Genomic DNA, 8063 nt, shown 5'->3' on the forward strand with positions numbered 1-8063 from the left:
GCGCCGCTAATGCAATGTTCTACCACTGAGCCACAGGAACACATTGTGATTAGTAATATCAGATTCCAGATTTTCAAATAGTTGTATCTCAGCCAAATATTGTCCTATCCTAACAAACTATACATCAATGGAAATATTATTTATTCAGCTTTCAGCTTTTACAAATTGACCCTTAAACAATGTGACATCTTTTTATTCCTAACAAATTACCCAGTCCATATCAGTATAGATATCCTGCATGATATTTTTCCCCATTGAGATCTGATGTGTTTTCAAAGTGTTCCTTTAATTTTTTTGAGCAGTGTAGTTGAAGCAGCAATAATAAGGGCACTTTCTATAAACTTGTGGAGTTGATTTAATACGTTTAATAGTTCTCACTATAGAAACATGGGATTTGTGTCTGTTATGTTTAAAAATGTTTAAAATGTTTAATAATTGTTAGTAAGTAATAAGTAAAATTACAATGTTACCATGTCTTAGAATGGGTCACACTGGTTTAAATACAAGATTGCACAGAATAGGAAAACATCCCTCTGGATTATGAACTTATCGTAATGTGCAAGAGACACTGAAGCATATTCTGCTAGACAGCAACAAATATGAAGAAGATAGGGCAGAATTAAAGGCACAAATGGATGAACAAAACATTTATTAGGGAAAGCATCTGGGGGAATACACAATTTATTAATTTTATTGTTGAAAAACACTGGGTTAAGTGAAAGAATTTAATACGAATATATAGTCTAAGGAAGATAAGTAAAGTTTAGTGGAAATGCAAGAAATGTTTAATTTTACTTTGAATTTTTTTTTTTTCCATCTCTCCTTTGATGTCATTCTAATGCCCAAACTCCAGTACAGTAGGTGGCAGTAATGCACCTTTGAGATGAGTTGCCAACCGCCATTAAACCTGAAAGAAGAAGAAGATGACGATGACGTAATCACGCGCGCGCTCAGCCAGCTTCGAGTCTCGTGAGGCGAGCAGTTCGCGGTACTTCACGTGTTTGCATTATTGTAAAACACACTTAACCGTTTAAGCAACAAAGAGGTAATTTCTGAATTGTTTTTTTTTTCCTGTGTTTACTGATTAAAACATTTATCACGGCAGGCGACGAGCATGTGAGGGGAAATGTTGGGTGTGAGTGTTTAATATGTTAGTTTGTATTGTTTTGGTTTTTGGAGTGATGATGCTGGTACTGAATGCTCTTTATCTTTAACGGTTTTATAATCTGTCAAGTTTCTGGACTTACCAAAAATATGTGTTTTACTTTATTGCTATGAATTTAGTTATTAGCAAATTATGTTTAGTTCAATATGCAACAATTAAGGGGGCTGTAAGTGATGTAGTGTCTTTTTTTATAGATATAAATCAGGGCTGCACGATAATGGTTAAACTGATAATCACAATTATTTTGATTAAAATTATAATCACGATTATTCTATCCTGCTGGGGGGAAAAAACCTGCTAAAACCAGCCTAAATTTAGCTGGTTTAAGCTGGTCTCCCAGTCTGACCAGCTAAGTGGTCAAAACCCCTCTAAAACCAGCCTTCTGACCAGCTTTGACCGGGCTGGATGACCAACTAAAATCAGTCTAAATTTAGCTGGCTGGTTTTAGGGCGGTTTTTTTTTTTTTTTAGTGTTTTCAGCAGGGAAATACAATAACATTTCATGTGCCTTTAACCAACCTCCACTGACTATACATGACTTCATTTAATTTCCCAACTATGATAATACAAAACTCATGGTGTTTGGTTAAGTGTCATCAATTCACACGTTACATTTCTAAGTGCCAATTTTGTTCGAATAGGAAAAAGCCACTCAGATCGCACAGTAAATTTGCTCAAAGATCGTTAGTACTAACATTGCCATGCCATTTTCAACACGAAAACTGGTAAAAACTTTAGAAAATCTTAATGTAAATTCCAACAATTCCAATTTATGTTTATAAAGCGCATTTATTCCTCAAACACAAAAGATCCACTATTGAAACTCGGTGAAAGTTTGATGATGGCACATTTGGTAACAAACAGTACAAAAGGCTTGTGAAAAAACACACATTGTCTATATGACACTTTCATGTAAGCAGAATATCGCTGTGGAGAGATCGCTAAACTCGTATGTTTTCATATCATCAGCGCTTGTTCACGCACAGGGTTGCCAGATTGCGCACATTAAATAAACCACCGGGCAGAAAGTGTATCCTTAAAGGAGAAAAGCTCTGTTTTGGGGCTTAAAGCTCTTCACATCTGGCAACCACAAGCATGAACGCTAGTGAAGACTCGTTAGCAATGCAAGATAATGCAAATGCCAAATTAAAAACACGTTTCAGGATAAATAAGCCAGCCAATATCGTGACGATTATTTTTAATTAATCGAGAAAGGTGGATATCGTTATCGAGATTAAAATACGATTAATTATGCAGCCCTGATATAAATTATGTATTTTATGAGACGATCATATTATGTTTTAATAGAGCAGTTTTATAGTATTTCAACAAATATTCTTATGCAAATAATCACTTCCCACAGTCACAGATATTTGTATAAAAAGTGAGATGATCTGCTGCTGATCCTGAATGTCTTGTTTAATGAGTGTTTATAATCTGAGACTCATCAATATTATCAGCTGATGAAAATCCTCTTTATTTGTTTATTTCTGTTAATTGCCACATTTAGTTCATTTTATTGCTGTCAACATAGACTTAAGCAAACAACACGATCAGCTATTGTGACCTTACAAGATATAGGTAAGTATCAAATTTCTAAAATTATATTTCTGTATTTATTGTCATTTTATGTCATTTAATTGTGTGGGGTTGTGTGTTTTTTTCTCCTCAATTTGTGTCTTGTAGTCTCAATATAAATGAAAGATAAGATAAATGTAGGAATTTAAATATGTGAATCAAATTCTTAAAAAAGAAAAAAGGGATACAACTTGTGAATGAGTATAAGAACACATTGCGATTTAATCTACTAGAAAGTTAATTTACAAGATGCATAGACAGGTGAACATGAAGAGTTAAATAGTTCTTAGTTTAAAATTAGTTTAAATTCATAAACTCAGTAAATGATTTATCTTTAATTTGGGCAGATCTCCTCACCTCCTCCTTCACTGGAAGCTCCTCCCACTGCAGATGTCATCAAAATACGAAAATGCTGGAATATTCCCATCACGGTGTCTACAAGTGAAGACGAGCATCAAAGGCATCAGGAAGAAGTGAAAATCTGCAGAGACAGAGTTTATTGAAGGACAGAGAGATACATGAGAGATCCCAGAACCCTGCAGAATCAAACACACGTCACAGAACAAACAGGTTGGTGATTATTTTTCATCCTTCATCAATGAGACTGAAAAAACAATAAGAATATATACTTTAAGCACGTTTTTAATTTTGTTGCAGTAGGAAAATAAAAATAAAAGCTGTACAATACATATAGTTGTAGTAAGCGCAGCAAATAATGATTGACACTTTGAATAAAACTTGGTAATTATTTATTTTTTTTTTACAAAATTTATTTTAGATAATAGTGTAATTGGAAAAGTTCAGGGTCACTAAGGTAATGTAAAATGCATGCAAAATGATAATATAAACTTGTAAACACATATAGCAGTTTGCCTACCTTTCCACTGTTTCTTCAGAGTTCATTTTCTGGATTTACTGAATATTTACAATTTTTACTTTAAGTTTTAGAGTTGATGAAGAAATCAAGGAGCATGAAGACTGGAATAAAGAGGAGGACAAAACATGTTAAAACTGGAGAAAAAAACTTTGACTCGCTCTCAAACCAAACAGAAAGACTTTTAAAGAAAACGTAAGAGGACGAGAAAATCTTTCACCTGCACATCAGTGGTGTAAAGATAGTTTCACATACAAAACAGAGTCTCGAGATTCACATGAATAAGGAACGTCCACACTGGAGAGCTATTTAAAGCTTGACAGGTGGTTCACACTGTGACAAGAGATATCAGCCAGTCCCACTGGGAGACCTGAATTGTTTTCACACATGAGAGGATCCCACACTGGAGAGAGACAACTGAATTTCACATGTGCATTCGTTCACAGTGCGGCAAACGAGTTTCACAGATGATCATGACGAATTTTAAGAAGTCACACTGAAAACACTTGAATCCACACGGAGAGAGAGAAACTGCAATGCATGTTATCAATGTGGAAAAACACTTTTTTGTGGTCCTCAGCACTATGAAGAAGAACCTGAACTTCATTCAAAGCTGAAACAATATCACATGTGATCTTTGTGTGGAAAGAGTTTTTTTTTCAACTGCAGAGTTTAAAAGTTCATCAGATCAGATATACACTGGTGTTGAGAGAATATGTGTGCTTTGAGTGTAAGAAGACTTTTACTTTACAGCAGATCATTTGAAGCGGGCACCTGGAGGATTCCACACTCTGAGAGAAACCATATCCACTGGCACTGTATGCGGGAAGCGTTTCAAATCAATCATCTAATCTACGTTGTTCACCCAAAAAGATTCACAAGTCAGTAGATCAATCTTCAGATCCAACACTTTCAGGTCTGACGTTGTGTCCTCACCAAACTTGACACAATAATGCATCAAGAAAAATAAAGCATCTTCTGTATAAATCTGTCCTAACAACGAAACATCATCTAAACTCAAAGTGAATAAAAGTTCCATCTTCAAGACCAGCAGTTTCAGCTGTAAACATTTTTATGGGCTTCAGTTCCAATGAAGTAATCCACAAAAGAATGCCACACAATGCCACTTACAATAAGACCGGCCCTTCAAAGGGGTATTCCAAGCTCTTGTGAACCTTAGGTGTAATCGTGTATATATCAAAGGTTTAACCGGAAAATCAACATTAAGAAATCATATGCTTTGCTGAATTCTCCATTTTACAAAATGATGCTGTAATTGAATAACATAAGTTATTTCCATTACGAGCGGCGCAGACAGGGCTAAGATACGTTTCACTACGAAAATCACAATTCAGAAATCTCTTTTAAGATAAATTAAAGCAATCCCTCTCCACTTTCTATAATATTATAATGCTTACAGGGCTGGACATTCAAGGGAATAGTTCACCTAAAATGGCTCAAAAATTATGTATTATGACAGCGTAAACGTCGGAGTGCTGCGCACGTTAGGCCCATAAGCAATAACGACAGGTGAGACCTTCCGGTCATCCTTCGGAACACAAGTATAACAGTATTTTGGATTAGTTCCTAGAGCTTTCTGTACCCTCATTGAGATGCTATATGTACGGTATATGTCCCAAACAGAAAGGTAATAAAAAAACACAATAGTCTTACAAGCTAGTTCCTTTGATGGACATCCGATGGTGTACGTTAGAATTTTTTGAAGCATCGAAAATCAGAATTGTTTGGTCCAAAAAGTATCAAAAAACTATGACTTTATTCAGCAGTTGACTTCTCTCACGGGTTGTTTGATCGGCGCGTTCACAGCACATCCGGTTCGCGAAGATTCACTCGATGTAACGGGATTCTTCTTGAGACCAGTCAACCCAAAATCGAACGATCGTTTGAAAACGGTTCGCTTCAAACAAATGAGAGCAATATCCAGCGCGAATATTGACTTAAGTGTTACAAGGGGTTTCACCCCTATGGCTGACACTCTTTGAGTTCAAATGAACCAATATTCCCGAGAGTAATCATTTACTCAAAAGTACACTGACTGACCGAGCCAGATACCGAACGAAACATTGACTCGGTTGCGAGGTCAATAACTGGTTGATCGGTTGTGTGGAACTCACCTGGTAGTGATGGAAGTTTGTTTTCTCCACGAACGGTTCGTTCGGACAGTTTGATTCCATAAACGGTTGCCGAGAAAACGGTTCACCAGTTCTTTGCGCCTCGACCCTAAGACTGTCCATGGCGTATGATTGCCCTTGATTCCAAGCAAATGTGCATCGGTTACCGCGCTCAACCAAATTAGACGAAATCAGTCAGAATCATCACAAAAAGAATCCGTTCAGTTCAGACGCGCTGTGTGTCAGTCTGCTTCACGCATGCGCGAGTATCATCAGCTCCTCGGTTCTGAATCGACGAGTCGACAGAAACGGTTCTTGATCGAGAAAAGAGTAAATGTTGCGTTCGTTTCGGATCGGTTCAGTTCAGTGTACTTGTTTTCTTGATAAATGAATTGACTCGGATATTGGTTTATGTTGAAACTCAGAGGGACGTTCAGCCATGTTAAAAAAAAAGTTAACAGTTAAGTTCTTTGTGGATATGCTATTGTTGAAGCGAACGTTTCCAAACGATTCAGTTCGATTGTGTGTGAAGGGTTAAGACTCGGTTACATCGAGTGATTCGTTCGCGAACTGGCATGTGCTGGAACGCGGGCTCAGAAACAGACCATGCAGGGAGAGAAGTCAAATGCTGAATAAAGTTGTCGTTTGTAGACTATTTTGGAACCAAAAAGTAAGTTTTTCGATGCTTCAAAAAAATTTCTAGGCGACCCTTCTGATGTACATGGACTACTTTGAAGATGTTTTTATACCTTTCGGACGTGGACAGTTATACCGTACATACCATTCTCAAGGAGGGAAGAAAGCTCTCGGACTAAATTAAATATTTATACTGTGTTCCGAAGATGAACGGGAGGTCTCTACGGGGTTTGGAACGACATGAGGTGTGACGTCATTACATGCCATACATTTTTCCATGTTTTGGGTGAAAACTAACCCTTTTACGCTTTTTTTTGTGACATCAAAGTTGTCCTTTGGACAAGTAAATCAATCATTTCAGCTGGTCGGTGTTAAAAAAGTTACTTGTTCAGGGGGACAAATGTAATTTTATGTCTGGAAGCAGTCGCCTCAGTGCTCTGATCAGGACTTCCTCCAATCAGCCATTTGAAAGTGATCGCTTGTTACCCTTTTTAGAACACTTTATGAAGGGAAACATTTTTCTAAAATGATTAAATGTACGGTCTCCATTTGTGAATTCAATAGTGATCAAATACATTAAGTTGAGATATAAGACATGTGGTTACTATTTTTCAAATAAGCGAGTATAACAAACTCTTTAGTCAAATGCATAAATAATGTTATTAGATCGTTTTTACTTTTTTGACATACAAAATGAAACTGTGGAAAAAATGCAATGATACTGTTTTAGAATATAAAATTAAATCCACAGTAGGTGGTGGCACGTTATGTTTTAAGAGTGAATCATTGAGTTCTACCGATTCGTTCGAATGGCGGGATCATTCAATACATGAAGCAAGTTAACCCTTTTTATAAAGAGGCTTACTGAATATTGACTTGTTCAAAAATGATCATTTTAGTAACGAAAGACTGTGTGTTGCTTCGGCGAGATAAGTCGCGCGACTGCTTGCGTATTGGCTTGCTCGGAACTAACTTTTGCTTATTAGCGCGAAATGGAAGTAAAACCAGCTATATCTGCTCTAAAATTAACGTCAGTTAATAATTACTTGTTTATTAACCTGAGAAGTTGTAATAAGAAAACTCAATACAACATTTGCAATCGAAGCATGGAAGAAGCGAGGCCCGAAACCACAGCACCCTGGGGCCCGTTCAGAAGGGAAGGCCGGTTAAGTATGAAACTCTGAGTAAGTTAAACCTAGAAATTGAGGGAAACTGGGGTTTTGTTGCAGCATGGGAAAGGTTTGTCAAACATGAGAAAGGCAGGAACAAGGCACACTTAGAATTGTTTCAATTTTTTGTTTCTTTTTATTTATATTTATTTTGCTATTGTGCGAGTATACCATTGAAATGAATCAAAAATAAAGGTGCTTCAAAAGGTTTTCAAGCGCGATGCCATAGAAGAACCCAGTTTTGGTATCCACACAAGCAATCAAACACTGTCCCTTCCCCACGTCAAAGGTCACTGTTATAAAGATACCATCTCTCTTCTTGCTTTTTTATAAATCTGAGAAGATTAACCAGAGAAAATGAAAGGTTCTTCAGTATGAGAAAGGTATTTATGGAGAACTGTTTGTAGACAAAATGTTTCCAGTTAGCAAAATGGCCATCGGTGAAGCAGCTTGTATTTGCTAAGAGGTATTACTTCCATAATTACCATCTGCCAGTTTTCAACCTGGATA

At 36.7% G+C, this 8063-nt stretch overlaps 1 protein-coding gene, 1 long non-coding RNA gene and 1 pseudogene across 11 annotated transcripts in view; 1 reads left to right on the forward strand and 2 right to left on the reverse strand.

The window, feature by feature from the left end:
- Window positions 1-8063, reverse strand: part of LOC109103223 (NLR family CARD domain-containing protein 3-like) — a 1793396-nt gene that overhangs the window by 106394 nt on the left and 1678939 nt on the right. The gene's annotated exons all lie outside the window — the stretch shown is intronic.
- The window catches only part of LOC109081476, a 257452-nt pseudogene that overhangs the window by 74095 nt on the left and 175294 nt on the right, over window positions 1-8063 (reverse strand).
- LOC122134235 lies at window positions 870-3142 on the forward strand. The gene is made up of 3 exons (XR_006157771.1): window positions 870-1045; window positions 2699-2745; window positions 3090-3142. It is a non-coding gene; the product is annotated as an uncharacterized LOC122134235 (long non-coding RNA).

The sequence above is a fragment of the Cyprinus carpio genome, chromosome B22 (genome assembly GCF_018340385.1).
Source record: "Cyprinus carpio isolate SPL01 chromosome B22, ASM1834038v1, whole genome shotgun sequence".
NCBI lineage: Eukaryota > Metazoa > Chordata > Actinopteri > Cypriniformes > Cyprinidae > Cyprinus > Cyprinus carpio.